Source organism: Jaculus jaculus, chromosome 10, assembly GCF_020740685.1.
Source record: "Jaculus jaculus isolate mJacJac1 chromosome 10, mJacJac1.mat.Y.cur, whole genome shotgun sequence".
In the NCBI taxonomy this organism is placed as follows: Eukaryota; Metazoa; Chordata; class Mammalia; order Rodentia; family Dipodidae; genus Jaculus; species Jaculus jaculus.
The window spans coordinates 50,824,880-50,843,479 of record NC_059111.1 but is presented as its reverse complement, the minus strand read 5'-3'; the positions used below and the strand labels follow the sequence as shown (position 1 = coordinate 50,843,479).

Here is an 18,600-nt window from a genome sequence, read left to right as displayed (position 1 = left end):
ATACTATAATAAGTTAAAAAATATAATCACAATATTAAAAACTATTAAAAGACAATTTACAAAAAAAGAAAAATCTTTATACTTCCTCACAGCTACACATACACTGCCCAAAATGACCAATCATATTGCTGGTGATTGTGTAAATTATATTCCAGATACTGTCACATCATCAATTTAGTGACTGAGCCAGAAAAGACACTGGTCACCTCTGTCAAATAGTCCCATACCATCACTTTCTGAAAAAGTCAGAAAGCCAGAGTTATTTCAGGAGCCATATTAATTAATGATGGCCATAGTTTGTTCTTCTAGTCATTTAGCAACTCTGCTGTTTAGAGGCAAGTTACATTTTATCCAAATGTCTCATCTAGTCAGAACAGCAAGCATAGATAGGGTAGTAACTGCATTGGGGCCAGGTGTATTTCCTTTCAATCTAGTGATGCACAGCCTACATAAACATTACCACCCACACCAACAATAAGTTCTGGTGGATCAAAATCAGGAGAGCCACAATTAACATCCTCCTCTCAAAGGTGGTAGAATATGAAATGCATAGCAGTGATTTATCCATGGAACTTCTGAAATCCACAAGGTGAGAATGCTAGAAGCTGGAAAAATGATAACAAAATTCTCACTTGGATTCACATAGGGACTTGTGCAAGTTTTCATGGTAATGGTGGTTGTGAAAGCTGGATGCACATAGAGGAAATTACTAAAGAAAGTGTGGTGGTTTAATTCAGGTATCTCCTATAAACATATGTGTTCCAAATGCTGGATCCTGATCTGATGGTAATTTGGGAATTGGAACCTTGCTGGAGGTGTGTCATTGGGGTTGGATTTCTGGGTGTTATAGCCACCTTTCTCTTGTCAGTGTTTGGAACACTCTGTTGCTACTGTTGTCCACCTGATTTTAGCCAGAAGGTGATGTCCACTCTCTGCTCATGCCATGGTCTATTCTGCCATCATGGAGCTTACCACCAATTCTGTAAGCGAATATAAACAATTTTCCTCTCATCAGCAGCTTTTGATAAGGTGCTTTCTGCTAGCAACAAGTAAGTGCAACAGAAATGAAAGATAAAACTTAAAGCTGTATATTATGAAATGTGATGTGATAAGGAAATAAATAATGACAGGAGCATAAATATATATGAGAAAATATGGAAATATATAAATATATATGAGAAAATAATGGAAAATTAGTGTGTATTTTCTATAACTAACTAATATAGATGTGCAGAAACACAAAAAGAAAATGTTCAAGTAAGAATAATAATCACAGGGGGCTGTGGATGGATAAAAATAAAACAAGGCAGATTAAAGCAAGAAAGCAGTCTTGGTTGGAGAGATGGTTCAGCAATTAAACATGATTGTTTGCAAAATTGGCTAGCCTAAAGTGGATTCCCCAGTATTCACCTAAACCCAGATGCACAAGGTTCTGTATGCATTTGGAGTTCATTTGAAGCAACACGACATCCTAGCCTGCCTATTTGCGCGCGCTTCGTGTCTCTCTCTCTCTCTCTCTCTCTCTCTCTCTCTCTCTCTCTCTCTCTCTGTGTGTGTGTGTGTGTGTCTCCTTCTTTTACCCCCACTACACATACAAAGAGAAATAAAATTTAAAAGGTAGTCTTGCAGCAATTTACACAGGCAATATTCAATGGGCTCAAGTTCTAATTACTTGAACTCTTAGCAAAAACAAAGTAGTAATAAGCACAGTTTCACACACAAAAAAGCATAAGCAATATAAAGGCTTGTGATAAGTAGTAAAATTAACTTGCAGCAAAGCATAAAACATTTTATATAGATGCCATGATTTTCATTCATCAGTTATTTGCACAACACACTGAGATGAAATGCCTCTCATAGGAGTTTTCCTAATATTTTGAGGGAAATGGATGCAAAAACATAGACTTCTGCCAATAGTATATGGTCACATGCATGCTACAGTGCACAAGTGATTATCAGTACTCTGTCTTTACTGTAGTTTCCTTCTGGCTGCTGGAATAAACACCTAACCATTAGCAGTTTATGGGAGAAAAAGGTTTATTCAGGCTTACAGATCCCAGGGGAAGTTTCATCATGGCAAAAGAAGCTGACTTACTTCAGCATACATCAGCATACATCCATAGCAAGGAGACAGAATCAACACCAGCAAGCACAAGCAGCCAGAGCTCAAGCTATCTGTCTACATACCTAGTAGGTCTAGATTCAAGATCTGTCCCCCTAGCCCGGTGTGGTGGCTCAAACCCTTAATCCCAACACTTAGTAAACTGAGGTAGGAGAATCATCATGAGGTTGAGGCCAGCCTAAGACTACCTAGTTAATTCCAGGTCAGCCTGATCCACAGCAAGACCCTACCTCAAAAAAAGGTATTAAAAAAAAAAAAAAAAAGATGATCTATCCCCTCCCCATCCACAGTGACATAATTTGACCAGCAGGGTTCTGCCTATATACATTTGCATTCAATCCACTACATTCTATCTGTGACCCCCAAACCCATGGTTTACCCTCAGAGCATTGTTTTCATTCATTGTTGCAATGAATGAGTTGGCCCACCCTTGATGGTGGTAATCTTCATAACAATTGTAGCCTAAGTGACCTAAGACTAGCCTCTGTGCCTGAATCTTTAAACTTTATTCAATTTTTCCTGTGAAAAATTGAACATCTTTTATATCTTCCTAATATATATCTTGTTCCAAGCACATCAGTCTATCACTTTTAAACTCAACTTTAATAAAATTCACAAACAGAAGAATGCAGTCAGCCTTTCTGCCACTAGCTCAGTTCTAACAAAATTCTCTCCTTCCTCAAAAGTTAATAAGCCGGACTTCACCATCCAAAAATCTCTCCAAATCAAAGTTCAAAACTCTTCCATATTATTCCTGCAACTATGTTTCATAAGACCAAAACAGCATGGTTAGATTCACAGCATTGACTCCGTTCTTGCCACCAATTTTCTGTTGCACTTACATTTTAGTTGCTGGGGAAAAAAACACCCAAAAAGAAGTAGCATATGGAGGAAAGATTCATGCCAGGCCTTCAGATTCCGTGGGAAGCTTCATCACAGAAGAAGGTAACTCACTTCCTTATACATCCATAGCAGACAGAGAGAATCAACATCAGCAAATGGAATAGCCAAAGCTCAAACTGGCTCTCTACATACCTTTTAGGGCTGGAATTAAGATCTGCCCTCCAGTGACAACCCTCCTTTACATGTTGAAGACTAAATAGGAAGCTTAATCTTAATAATAATAATGAAAAGACCTGAGGCTCTGGGAACATACATTTGCATTCAAACCACCCTAACTTTCTTTGAGCCAGGGTCTCTTGCTGTTGCAAATGTGTTTGGCCCATGAGTGTCTTACTGTGGTTACTTGAGGTTTGAGCCCAGACTGACATATTTTGCAAGCAAGTATCTTTAACCACTTAGCCGTCTCCCCAACCTCCACTACTTTTTTTTTTACAAATAATATTCAACATGTACAATATTTTGTACCATTTTCTACACTGAAAATAAGTTCTACGATTTTCAGTACACTAATTATTTTAGGTATGCATCCTTGTTGCATAGCAGATTCCTTCAAACTGAAATATTTTTTTTCTTGAAGAGAAGAAGGAGAAATTGAAACATCAGGGTGGAAGCTCCACAGTCAATAAGTCTGGGAAAGGGTTGCAAGACATCACCTTAAATCTATATAAAGGCCGCTTGGGCAGGAAAGACTCTGAATAAGCTGCCTGCCAGTGAGAGTGTGCTCAAGAGAATCTCTGGTGGAGCTGCCTGCAGGTTGTTCAGTGAGCTCCAGAGATAAAGGTTCCATAAGTCATCACCTGTGCTGAGGTGAGCTTTCTTGGGATGCATCTGCCTTTGAGTTAAAGAAGTTATAGGGAGGCCATTATTCGTGATGAAATTAGACTTTCGGGGTACAGCTGTGTTTGAGTTATCTATTGCTCCTCTAAGGAATACCTTACCTTGCTCTGTAAGTAACCCCAAAAAGTTCACTGGTTCATCAAAACTGGCTTTGGTGTAATTATCCTTTGGTCTGTTGTTTGTGCCCTCTCTGAGGAAAAGATGCATGTTCATGTCTCCCCAGGAAAAGGTTTCCTGTGACAATCTTGTATGGGTTGTTAGTATTTATCAAGATTTCTTTTTGTTTTGCTTTGTTATTCAAAAGGAAGAAAGTAAAGAACAAAGGAATGAAAGAAGAAAAAAACTGTCATGAGGTCTGGAGTGGCTGCTGGACAGTGTTACAAGGTAGTCCTGTCCCCACCGTGAAAGTCTAAGGTCACTGACCAGGTCATGTCCCACAACACAAGAGATATTTAAAGTAGATATAATTCAATTGCACACGGGAAAACTTGGTTTCAGTGCTATGGTTAGACCTGCCTGCTGGAAAATGTGAAACTACAATTTAAAAAAAAAATGCATGCATAAAAGAAAATTACAGTTATCACTACTCTGTCTCCATCTTCCACTTAGAGCATTTACACACCTTTTCATTAGCATTTCAGTAATACTTTTGAAGTCTACTCTTAATTTTTATCTTTACTCAGTGTTCTAAAATTTACTCTTATTCACTTAATACCAGTTTCATTTCCTCCTTTGGATTAACTTAAAAACCATGTTAAAAACATGTCATTAAGTTTAAATGGAAAACTTTAATAATGTCTAATAATAAACATTTTTTACTTCATTCTTAATTTTTATTTTTTTATTGGCAACTTCCATAATTGTAAACAATATCCCATGGTAATTCCCTCCCTCCCCCTACTTTCCCTTTTGAAATCCTACTCTCCCTTATGTCCCCTTCCACTCTCAATCTCTTTTATTTTGATGTCATGATCTTTTCCTCCTAGTATGATGGTCTTGTGTAGGTAGTATCAGGCACTGTGAGGTCATGGATATCCAGTGCATTTTGTGTTTGGAGGAGCACATTGTAAAGAGTCCTACCCTTCCTTTGGCTCTTATATTCTTTCTGCCACCTCTTCTGCAATGGTCCTTGAGGCTTAGAAGATAAATCCTTTTATAGTTCTATCTGTGTTCACCAAGTAATAAAAAGACAAGACACAATGGTATGAATTTAAGAAATAACACAAAATTAAATATTAAACATAAAGTATATGATTCTTTAATGCTTCAAATGAATTTTTTTCAGTAGAAAGTAAAATTTGATTCCTCTATTGTAGTCCATCTTATGGTGCTATAACAGAATATAAGAGACTGGTATTGAATAGCTACTTCCTGCAAAATGTAACATTCCCTTTAAGAGGGAAAAAAGAGACTCATAAGACTTAACTAATTAACCATGCTTACAAGGCTAAGGAAGCTCAGAAAATTATAGGAGTCACAAAGTCCCAGCATAAGGTTATATAGACATTAAACAATTGCTGAGGAGAAACTTCCATGGGAACTGCCTACAAGGAGATCCATAAACACAGCTTTTACAAAGTAACACCATGCTGGGATGGGCTTCTTAGTAATGCACTTGCCTTTGAAAGTCATCAATGTTCCCATAAGTTGCGATACTAAACTGATGGGTTCATCAAGCTACATTTGTAATCATTATTGTCTGTCTTAATTGCTCTGTGTAAAATGAATGTTGGCTTATGTCTCCACAGGAAACATCACTCAACAACTAGGTAACCAATAAAAACAAATACAATTTTGTTCTCAGAGTTAAGGATAGTAAGAAGTCCAAGATTAAGGAAAGATTCCTTGTCTGGTTTCAAGAAGATGCTTTATTGTCTCGTTCTCCACAGAGAAAGAGTGATATGTCCTCTCAAGGCAGAAGGGAGTGAACCCACATCTGAGAGCTCTTTTCTAAGTGGCATTAATCTCTTCACCTGGAGTTGCTTCTTTCACACCAAGTTGGCCAGAAATCAGTGCTGTGAAACTGGGGAGGATGGAATAGTCCCATCAGTTTTTCTGAGGACAGCTCAGCCAACGAGCTGAGTCCTGAAGAATTAAAGAAACACTATCTTCAGGAAAAATATCAAGGACATAATGGTGCATGTCTGAAACTCTGGTACACAGAAGACAGAGGCAAAAGAATTATAGCAAGTTTGAGGCTGGCCTGACCTACATAATTGAGACCTTGTCCCTTAAAAAATAAAAAGAGGTGTGGACGTTTCATTTTATGTAAAATATTATGAAACATCTAAGACTTATGTAAGAAACGTTAATATGAAACAATATGGGAGGAATAAAGTGGATAATACTTAGGTACAAGACAGGGCCTATTGTGAATATTTTACAGTTTTTCTTTCCAATCATATGTATTTATTACTGAATAAAAATTGCTCTTAGGCTCGAAAAATGGCTTAGTGAATAAGGTGCCTACCTGTGAAGCCTAAGGAACCATTTGATTCCCCAGTGCCCACATAAGCCAGATGCACAAAGAGGCACATGCACCTGGAGTTCATTTGGAGTAGCTGGAGGCCCTGGTACATACATTCTCTCTCTCTCTCCCTCTCTCCCTCTCTCTCTCTCTCTCTCTCTCTCTCTCTCTCTCATCTATCTATCTATCTATCTATCTATCTATCTATCTATCTATCTATCATCATCATCATCATCTATCTGCCTCTTTCTCCTCTTTCAAATAAAAATAAGTAAATAAAATCAATAAAACTTCTAAAATTGCTCTTAATACTTGTAAGCTCTTATTCAAATATAGTATTTTTTTTTCAAATTCAAACTATTAGATAGCAGTGTTACAAAAAGATCATCCTTAAAGAATGTACAATTGTGCAATCATGTGTGGAAACATCTTTAAAACTGTAATTTTTTTTTTCTACTGTAGTAAATACCTGGCTAAAAATGATATTTTATTCATCTCACAATCAATGGCTATTTGTTACTTTTCAACAAGCTGAATTTTCTATGTGGCAGTCATTTGTAAACCTTTGGCTACAGCAGGAAATCCAAACATAGATCTGCCTTTCAAACTGCATTTACTCTCAAAGCAAGACAGAGGAGGTATGTCATGCTCTAAAAACAGAAAGGTGGAGGAGTTTAAACAAAATGACTCTTTCTTCACTGCTATTTCACCTTTAAGTAATCTGAATGACCCATAACATGAGATCAAAGTCAGAGCTTGGAAGCTTACCACACTGTGTTATTCATAGATTCAGTTTACTGTATTAGAACTATGAATGTAAAACCCAAGCAGAGGAATTCACACACTAATTCTCTGTCTCCCTCTCTCTCTCACACACATGCACACACAATGTTAACAGTTGTTTATATATACTTACCATTGATTGCAAAAGAATTACTGATATTATGGAGGATCTAGATATACAATTTTTATAATTGTGGAATCCACCTGATACCATCAAATTACCCTAATGTGAACATCCTATTACAATAAATTTAGGTTGTGTACATATGATTCAAATGAATTTTCATATAAGCAAAGGAAACAAAGAAAGCAAAGGCAAGTATGGAGTGAGGCATTTCTAAATGCCAGTCACAAAATTGGAATATTAAATCAATCAGTTTTATTATTTAATTTTAAGTCATTATAAATGGGATTAAAAAGCATGTTGAAATATCACCCAAAATTTATTTCCTATAATAAGCCTTTTGTCTCACAAGTTCACTTTCATTTTCATTTCAGAAGACAGGAACATTATAGACAAGCTCACTCGATTTTCTCACCAGATGACAATTTATCCATATTGAACACATGATTTTTCCTTTTCAATTAAAATGAAAGAATGTTTCTTCCACTTGTACTCTGGATCTTTTCTCTTCCCACATCTTCAGAAATTCTACTCTGTTTATATTTCTTCCCTTGTAACTTCAAACTCTTTCTGTAGTGGCTTTTTTTTAACACCCTGTCTCAATTCCATACCCCTGATATTTTCCTTACCCACACTGTTTTTGCTTTTCCTATAATAGTCCTTCTGACTTGCTTACACATACTTATCATGCTTGCACACTCATTAACTTCACTCATTCCAGTGAGAATTCTACCCCCACACTCTACTGACATGCTCTAACCAAATTGACAAGAGCTGCTTGGTAAGGTCTATGAGCAAATTGTACATTTTAGTTCAAAAAGATCTTTGGAATAATTTCTTAAAATATTATTTTTTTCCAATCATACTTTAGCCTCCCATAAATGAATCATTATTTTTATTATCTAATGCGTTAATTCCTACTTATCTCCATTTTGAAATTTTTTGATGTTTCTTGAAATTTTAATTCTAATATTTATTCTGCTTTGTCTTTGCATGCGCTACTCCTTATTCAAAGGTGTCAACTACCATATGGAGGTGGTAAGATACAAGATAAAAACCACATGTTGGGTGTAGAGGCACATACCTTTAGTCCCAGCACTTGGGAGGCAGAGGTATGAGGATCACTGTGAGTTCAAGGCCAGGCTGGGACTATGTAGTGAATTCCAAGCCAGCTTGGCCTAGAGCAAGAAGACTCTACCTCAAAAAAAAAAAAAAAAAAAAAAGATAAAACCTCCATGCAAGTCGCTACCATGGGCCCATATTCCATTTATACAAATCTACTAGATATATTCACTTGACTATTAGAAATCTATTATGTTTCTAAAATTGTGAGTCTAAAATGAAATTGGTGTCTCCTACAATTGTGTTTATATTTCCTGAAAGAATCTTTCTCCTATTCATCTAGTCACCTTCAATAGAATGTAAGGTATTACCTTTTCATATTCTCTATCTCTTATTCACCACATCTAATTGTATGTCAAAAGGCAAATTGGTTGTCTGAATAGCTGGACTTTGCTTTCAACCAGCTAGATCCATTGCAACAATTTTTCTAGATTAATCCATGAAAGCTTATTATTATTATTGATTAATGGCCCATTGTTCTGATTTCAGTCCTGTCCATCAAGTCTGCAAGAAATAGCTAAAATGATCCTTCTAAGTCATTAGGAGACCACAGCATCCATCACTGATATGCTTAAAACCTTTAAAGAATACTTAAGGCTATGAAAACGTTCTGAAATTCTTGAAGTATTCAAAGAAATTGGGACTCCTGGGTTGTCTAGTAGTTAGGATTTGGTGCTCTCCTGATGCTCTCAAAGCAATTATCTAAACTGTTTATCCCTCATCCTCTTTCATCCTAATTCTTTTAAACCATATGTTGTTACTATTTTTACTAATAGTAATAGATCCTATCTAAAATCTTCCTGAGGGGGAGAGCTGGAGAAATTGCTCAACGGTTAAAGGTGCTTTCTTACAAAGCCTGATGGCTAGGGTTCAGTTCCCCAGTACCACATAAAGCCAGATGCACAAAGTAGTGCATATGTCTGGAGTTTGCAGGGATAGGAGGCCCTAGTGTACCTATTCGTTCTCACTCTTTCAAAATACATCAATGAATATGTTTTAAAAATAAATTCTTCCTGAAACATTATTTTCTCTTGTTTCCTATCATTGTTGTTTCTGACAACTTTGTCTTCAGCCTTTATACACAGCTGCACCATAGGACACTTTTGTTCATGAGCTCTAGTAGAATCACTGCTAAAGTAGAGATCAAGACTGCCTCTCATTACCTCTTCTATTCTAAATCCTTATATTTAATCTTCACTTTTTTCGTTGTATATTTAGCTGCTTAAGAAAAGAGTTTGGTTTGGAACCAACCTTTAATAACTTAGGACTACAAGCTTATTTATGCAATGACTCCAGGATAATGTCCCTTACAGGTAGGGGTTATGCCCTTCTTCAATTCCTACTTCTTATTGCCAGGAACTTGGCTGAAACTGGGAAAGCCAAACAGCTCTTTTGTTCCAAACTGCCTTTTCTGCCCAAAGTAGCTCAATTTCATACAGTTTTGTTAGGCTTGCCACAATGCTCTCACTATATATTTTTCATAATTATTACTGATTAATTTGACTTTGGGCTTTTTAATCACTGAAATAAATAAGAATTTAAAACATGAAGAAGAGCTGGGTGTGGAAGGACATGCCTGTAGTCACTGGGCTTGGAATGTGCCGAAGGGTGGATCAGCCTTGGTTACATAGTGAATTCAAGGCCAGCCTGGGTTATATAAGAAGAAAAATACAATGAAAACAAAACAAAACAAAAATTTAATTAAATAATAAAGATGACTTCATTTTATACAATGAATTTTATGTTACACTATTATTTCTCCATAATTATTCTTTTTCTTAAGCAAATGGTTCTATGATGCTTTGCCAATCATTACTCTAACCTGTATGTGTATTAGAGAATGTTCACTGTGGTTTTTCTCCTTAGCAGACTGTTGCACATAATACTCAAGAAATATTTACTGAATGTTTATATGATCCAAACAAATATCCATCCCCTAAAGAAAAAAAATCAGACAAATATTAACTTTTTCCCTTAAATGGGGACCATTTGAAAAATATTTAAGTGCTGTGTGCTGATTAGCACAAAACATAAATAACTTATTCTGTGGAGTGTAAAGTCTTGTCACTACCAGAAGAAAAGCCCATCTGTCTTAGCAACACGTCCTCAAATCTAGTTACCTCCTCTGAAGGAGACAAGTCCAGCAGGTTTTCTTAAACTTACACTGTGACCTTCCCTTTGTGGGGTTCAATTTCTTCCTTGGAAAAAGAGAGTTAAACTAAATGACTGTACAGCCTTTTCTACATCTGCTCTGTGGTGATTACATATCCAACATAATCCTCTTAGGCTGTGGTTTAAGGCTCCTCTTTCCTCTTTAACCTCAGGGGAGATGGAGGTCACCATTTCTATATGCTTGACAGCCATTACCAAATTTGTCCTCCAATATTCCAAGGCAACCTGATTAACCCCATTTCCTCCACTGGGTCTCCCACTCCCTTAATTGCATATGCTGAACTGGATTAGGTAATTTATTGTCCCAGGTGAGCAAAAGAGAATCCTGTGTCCTCCATGTGCAACTACTCTGATCATAGAGTATGTAGAGCCATAGTGAGGAGTACAATTGATTCTGTAAGTATGACAATTTTCTGGGAATATTGCTACTAACAGTAATTTTGGGGTTTTTATTTTATATTCTCCATTCTGGTTTAAAATATTTCATCAGTATAGACGCAGTAGTAAATTTTCAACTACTTGTGTTAAGGATGAATGGGCAGAACACATGAGGATAACAATAATGTTCTGGCATGATTTCACCTTAGAAAAAGTTATTCTAATAGCTCCTGGGAAAGACAACCAAAAGAGAGGAAGGGAGGGCAGAATGGAGAAAGGAGAGGAGAATCTAAGCAGAGTTTATCTTTCTGTCCCTGAAGAATGTCTCTGGTACAATAATTACAGGGCCATGACATATTTATTCATGTCTGAGCTGATGAACAGAGACTCTTAGAACCTGACAAGAATATCTCAAAGCAGTAAAGTAATTAATCCAACTAAAACTCATTTAAAATCTCTGCTGTATCAGAGAACAATAGCAGCCTAATTTGTGGGGAAAATTCTCTGTGGTCCAACAGCTCTGGGGTATGTCACACCTCAGATCTGAGAAGGCAGAATATATATACATTTTAATGAATCCAAAATATATCCAATATTCCTTAGAATACATCATTCTCTAGGGCTATTTTCCTCCACTGGGGATGTACCTTTCTCCTATTTGTTTGCACAATTTCATCCACTGAAGGGGCAGAATTTCTTCCTGATACCTGTCCCCCTCAGGCTCCCTAACTAGATCAAAGGGCTATGCTGTGGTTTAAAAGGGAGCCAAATTATTTTCAAAGTAGAGCAAAGGGTACTGTTGGTATAGATAATAAATTTGTTTCTCAGTTAATCCAAGCCATTCCTTTATTACTTTACCCATGGCAAATTAAAATTTGTTCACAGTTAACATTTTGATTTAGTACCTCCAGACCGTCACCCAGAAGCAATCCTTTGGTAGTCATATTTATGTGTGCATAAGCAGTAGGTGTGTCTTCTATTTAATCAGAGCAGTTCAGCAGTAGAAGGGATGGGAAAACAATTAATACAAACTTCCATTACCCCACTAGTAACATGGGAATAATACTAATCTATAACAGATCTAATTTCTGATAGAAATACCTGAATTGACGTACAGCAGCATTGAACCTACTTCATAGAATAATCACTATGTTTTGTCTGTTTTGAGACAGAGCCTCACTCTGTAGATGAGAGCTAGCCAGAAACTCACTATCTATCTCAGGCTGGCCTCAAACTTGCAATGATACTCTGGCTTCAGGCTCCTGAGTACAAGTAACCACTCTTCTGGGTCTCAAAGGACCACTTTGATGATGTTAATGAGGTTTGGCTTGTCAAGTGCCTGCAGCATGTATACATCAGCTTTTGCTAAATACAATGTAAGTAATCATTAGCAAATGTTACTGAATAATGTTGCAATGATGCTGGCATTTGTTGGTGTTCTCAGTGTGCTGATACCTTGTCTAGCACATAGCAGAGTATTTTGTAATGATCCGGTACACAGAATTAGGATGCGTGGAGAGTGTGACAAATTACATATACTTTGACTTAAACTGGATTTACTTTACTAAGAAGTCAGGGACGAGACACTTGTAACCCATGAAACTGCAGCATACTTTTTGCCCCTTTCTGCATATTCTTGTCTTCAAAAACCCAAAGTGGAAAAGCTTCTAGACTTCACAAGGGTAGTACAGTAGTTCCTGTGATGTGAATAAGCTGGGGGGCAAATGGCAGCAGTGAAACTGTCAAGAGATAAGAAGCATAAGATACCCAAGTCTTTTCTAACAATGTGCATGCAGGTGCATGGCCTCTGGTAAAGAAAGGAAGCTTATTTCCCTCCTTCCCAGACAGATGCAGCTGGACCTTGTGTGAAGCAGGTGGAGTCATCCTTGATGCTCTCTAGTCTCAAGCTTCCTCACCGCTCAGTGGTCTTCTTGTTCAGTGGGCTGGAAGGTATTGAGATACAGAATCAACAGAAGGAACTGTTTTAGTCTGCATTGGCTGTAAGAGAGTGACTGAGGCCTTGAGTGAGAACAGAGTGGCCATGCAACATTTGTTATTTGCCCCTAGGCCCTCTGGGATCCCTGAGCTTCCTCCCATGGAAGATAACTTCCACTGTATCCTGGCAACACTGGGGTAAAAAATGGCACTCTGGATCCTTCCTAATATAGAGTGAATTAGAACTGATATCATCATCATCTAGAAACCTACATTTTTTAAACAAATTCCCACAGGGGATTTTACTGCATTGCCCAATATACTAGTGGTACCAGATTCATTCTATGAAATTGCTATGTCTCTAAGTTAAAAATAAAAAATAAAAAAACTGTGAAGTACAGACAGAAGTTTTAGGATATTCTCAACTAAAATTTAAAAAGAAAAAATATTCAGCAAACAAAATGTTGCACACATTTCCTACCAAACCAGATATCCAGAGACACAGAGGCTCCCAAGACCTCATCACTGAAGTAGACCCAAAACAAACCCTTCATGGCTCAGGGAAATTTGTGGAAGACGGGACAGAAAGATCGTTAGAGCCACATGTTGTGTCATTATGTTCAGAGACATTGCCTCTTACCCATAACTTATGGCTAACCTCACAATACATAACCCACATTCCCCAACGAGGAAGGTCCCTGTGGAGTGGGGAGAATTGGGAGGAGGATAATGATGGTACTAACATGTCTGTATACACACTGTGTACATAACTAATAAGAAGAAATGTTGCTTTACAACCCCACTGAGGAAGGCCTCATCAGAATGGAGGTGGAACAAGGGAAAAGATGGTACCAACACATGATTTATCTATACAAAGTATGGTCTTAATTTAAAAAAAAAAATAGTGCTTTAAAACACTTCAATTTAAAAAATATTTTATAGACTCTATTGAACTTCACAATGAAGCAGCATAGGAAAGGCAATGATATCAAGAAAATAAAAATCAGCATAAATAACTTCTATGTAACAAGTTAGTGTTTCATTGCTGTGCCAGCACTTACTTAACACTGAAAGCACATTAAGCAATGTCAGATGTAAAAGGAGCTCTGCAGCTCCATGCCTCTTAAAGTGCTCTGAGAGAAAGCCATAGAGCAATTCTCATTCATATTTAATCCCTGAAGAACACAGTAGCTCATAGGGAAATGGAAATAGAACTAAAATTTGTTTATCATTTGAAACTAACATGATAATAAAATTTAATCTCATTAAAAATCATTTAAATTGCCTATCAAATATCCATTTACAGTTAATTTTCAAGACATTAAATAGTAGTTAAATACTAAGATGAATATCTAAATGCATGTACACACACACAAACAGGGTTACATATACTTCAAAATACCATTGTGCACTAAGATTTTTCCTTGTTATGAAATACCTGAAAAAGAAAACAAACTACAGGGAGGGAAGATATTTTGGGCTCATGATTTCAGTGGTTTAGTCTATAGTTGACTTCCTCCATTGCCCTGGGCACATGGTAAAGAAAGACATAGACACAGCCAGAAATCAGAGAATAAGACCAAGAGGACACAGACAAGATATGTCATTCACAGGAATCAAGTCAATAGGCTACATTCTCCAATGAGGCCCTATCTCCTAATAGCCCACTCACTGTGCACTCTTCAACAAATTAACCCATTCATGAAATCAGTTCCCTTATAATCCAATTACTTCTTGGCTACACTTGTGAACATTGTCTTATGGATGATCAAGCCTTCAGTACACAAGACTAATAAAGACATTTCATATACCAACCACAACACTTTATAACAATTATTTTGATTATTATGATGCATTAAATGTATTTAATTCAATTTAGTAATGTCTCATATAAAGTAGTTAACGTCTGTAACAACTAGGTAGTAGCTACGCTATTCAATATCATAACTGAATCCTAAAATTAACATTAAAAATACATACCACTGGGGCTGGAGAGATGGCTTAGCAGTGAAGGCACTTGCCTGTGAAGCCTGAAGACCCCGATTTTATTCCTCAGTACCCACGTAAGACACATGTACAGTGTGACGCATGTATCTGGACTTTGTTTGCAGTGACTAGAGGTCCTGGTGCATCCATTCTCTCTCACTCTTTCTATTTTATAAAATATTTCAGTTAAAAAGTTCAAATATGAAATATCCTATCTTTCATTCTGCCATTAATAGTTTTGCTGTATTTGTTTCAAATAATTATATAAAAAGAAATGTTTTGGGCTGAAGAGATGTCTTAGCAGTTAAGTGCTTGCCTGTGAAGCCTAAGGACCCCGGTTCAAGGCTCAATTCTCCAGTACCCACGTTAGCCAGATGCACAGGCAGGCACACCCGTTTGGAGTTCATTTGCAGTGGCTGGAAGCCCTTGCGCACCCATTCATTCTCTCTCTCTCTCCCTCTTTCTGTCTCTGTCATTCTCAAGTAAAATAAAAATGAACAAAAAAAAATTAAAAAAAGAAATGTTTTGTGTCTAGTTTAAAGCCTTCTTAATAAATACCTTTTTCTCCCTTTGTTGAAAATCAGTATCACAAGTATTTGTATGTCCACTTATATCTTTAGTGTGCATGTTTATATATCTCTTAAATGTATCTTATTGGACTGCAAATATTTACATAAAAATAATTTTTTACAAGTTTCTTCAATGAAATTTTTGTTTCTGAGGTTTGGCTATGAATGTGTTGAAATCTACTTCATTTCATTTTTTGAAAATATTAAACAAATTAATTTCATGAGCAACTGGTTAATTGATTTGTTATTAATAAGCCACTGAAAGCAATTTCCACCCCCCTCCAAAATACTACTATAAACAACGTGGGACTTGTTTCTGTGCATGTATCATATTTTCTTTATAAAATGATGCATATGCATTTGTCATCTTTCCATTATAGTAGCAAAGTACCTGAAAAAATCAAAGGGTAAAAGATTAATTGTGGTTCACAGTTTCAAAAAGTTCAGTCATGGCCATCTGACCTGGTTTCTTTTGGACCCAAGAGGAGGCAGTACAAACATAAGGTTTTGCAGAGAAAACTCCTAACTTCATGGCCAACAGGGAAGGGATAGAGACAGAAAGAGAGAAAGAGAGAAAGAGGAGATAAGAATGACAAAATATGCCCTTTAAGGCACTTACCTAATAGTATAACTTCTGCCTTCTAATTGGGTTCGATTTCTAGACATTTCCAATAGCCATTCAGCTATGAATTAATCAGCAGATTAATTTATTTAATATGTCAGAGCTTTCTTAATCCAATCACTGTTAGCCCCACATGTATCAGGGGACCAAGCCTTGAAAATATGTGCTTCAGGGAGACATTTCTGATTTAAACCAGAATGGTATTTATACTTTCTTTCTTTTGATTTAAAGTGTATATGCAGGACTTGCAAAAGGATACTTCAAGAGATGTGATTTACATTGAGCACATGTAGGCACTCCTTCTTAGGGCACGTATTATACATCCTGCAGAGTTGCAGCTGCTTCACTGTGCATTGCTCATGCTCTGCAGTGGCTAATGCACTCAGTAGCCATTTGCCCCTTTCCTCACTTAATGATTGATATTATACACCTCAGTGAAAAGACTTTACTACTTTGTATTATCCTAATTGTTACTGAAGAAAAATGTCTTTCCATATATTTATTAGCCAGCCAATACTTTACCAGTGGTATTTACCTTTGGTATTATCCTTTGGTATTTACTTTTTGTATTTCTTTGATGTGGTTCTTTAAATCCTTTATTAGTTGCATATGTGGAATATATCTTCTGAGTGCGGCTTTAGGGATGCTGCTTCCATAGTGAGCTTGCCAACCAGTGCCAGGGTGGAGTCAGACCCTGAGGATATTTCACACCTACTAAAGCAGAGATCCAGAGGCTTCTAAGATCTCATCACTGAAGTAGATTTAAAGCTCATCCCCTAAGTCTCAGAGAATTTTGCAGAAGAAGGAACAGAAAGATTGTAAAAGCCACATAATGGGATACCATGCCCAGAGACATGCCCTCCCCCTATAACTGACTGCTGCTCCCACAATGCACAACCCCATGAGGAATACCAGCAACCCCACTGAGGGGGGTACCCTGCAGAACTGAGGCAGGGAAGAGTAAGAAGATGGAACTAACACATGATGTATCCATACAAAGTATGTTTTTAATTGAAAAATAATAATAAAGTAAATAAACAAAGTGTGGCTTTCATGCTACTGAAAACTCTTTTAACTAAGGCCCATGTGCAGTGTTTGTATACTTGGAACCCATGGGTATTGATGAAGTTCTTACTGGCACCTACCGCCAGCTGTTCCACACTGAGCAGTTCATCACTGGCAAGGAAAATGCTACCAATAACTGTGCCCATGGCCACTGCACCATTGTCAAGGAAATCATTGACCTTTGCTTGGACCAAAATTTCAAGCTGGCTGAACAGTGCACAGTCCTTCTGGGCTTCTTGGTTTTCCAAAGCCTTGTTTGGGAGACTGGCTCTGGATTCACCTCCCTGCTAATGGAATGGTTCTCTGTTGATTATGGCAAGAAGTCCAAGCTGGAGTTCTCCATTTACCCAGACCCCCAGGTTTCCACTGCTGTAGTTGATCCCTACAACTCCATCCTCACCACTCACACCACCCTGGAGCACTCTGATTGTGTATTTATGGTAGACAATGAGGCTATGTATGACATCTCTCATAGAAACCTACACATTGAGCATCCAATGTACATTAACCTGAATTGCCTTATTAGCCAGATAGTGTCTTCCATCACTTCCCTTAGGTTTGATGAAGGCCTGAATGTTGATCTGACAGAATTCCGTACCAGTATGGTGCCCTACCCCCGCATCCACTTACCTCTGGCCACATGTGGCCATCCACATGTGACACATGTGTGTCATCTTCACTGAGAAAGCCTACCATGAGCAGCTTTCTGTAGCAAAACACACCAATGCCTGCTTTGAGCTAGCCAACCAGATGTTGAAATGTCACCCTTGCCATGGTAAATACATGCCTTGCTGCCTGCTATATTGTGGTGATGTGGTTTACAAAGATATCAAGGCTGCCATTACCACCATCAAGACCAAATATAGCAACCAGTTTGTGGACTGGTACCCCACTGCCTTCAAGGCTGCCATTGACTATCAGCCTCCCACTCTGATATCTGATGGAGATCTGGCCAAGGTACAGCAAACTGCATGCATACTGAGTAACACCCATGGCCATTGCAGAGGCCTAGATTCACCTAGACCACAAGTTTGACCTGATGTATGACAAACATGCCTTTTGTGCACTGGTATATGGGTGAGGATATGGAGGAGAGAGTTTTCTGAGGCCCAGAAGGACATGCTGCCCAAGAGAAGGATTATGGGAATGTTGGAGTAGATTCTGTTGAAGAAGGGGGTGAGAACGGAGAGGAGTAATAATTGTTCATTACTCAACTCTAGCATGTCACACTCCCAGAACCTCAGAATGAACATTATCTGATGGGCATCAAGGTTTTTGAGTGCCATCACTCTGATCACTCTGATCATAACTTATCCATGTGGACCTGGAAGGTTCTCCCATGATGTCTCAAAGTAAAAGCTTTAAGAATAAAAGAAAAAGAGAAAAATACAAACTTATAAAACATTTGCTTAGTTTCCAAAATTACCTAAGTACCTATGACTACAACAAAACATAAGAAATATTTGTCACTATTTTCCCAATATAGTTTCTTAGAATCTGACTGATCCCAATACG

General features: G+C 37.5%; 1 pseudogene; it reads left to right on the top strand.

Moving 5' to 3' along the window:
• The first annotated feature begins 961 nt into the window (after window positions 1-961).
• Window positions 962-18,191, top strand: LOC101600551 (annotated as a pseudogene).
• Window positions 18,192-18,600: the final 409 nt, after the last annotated feature.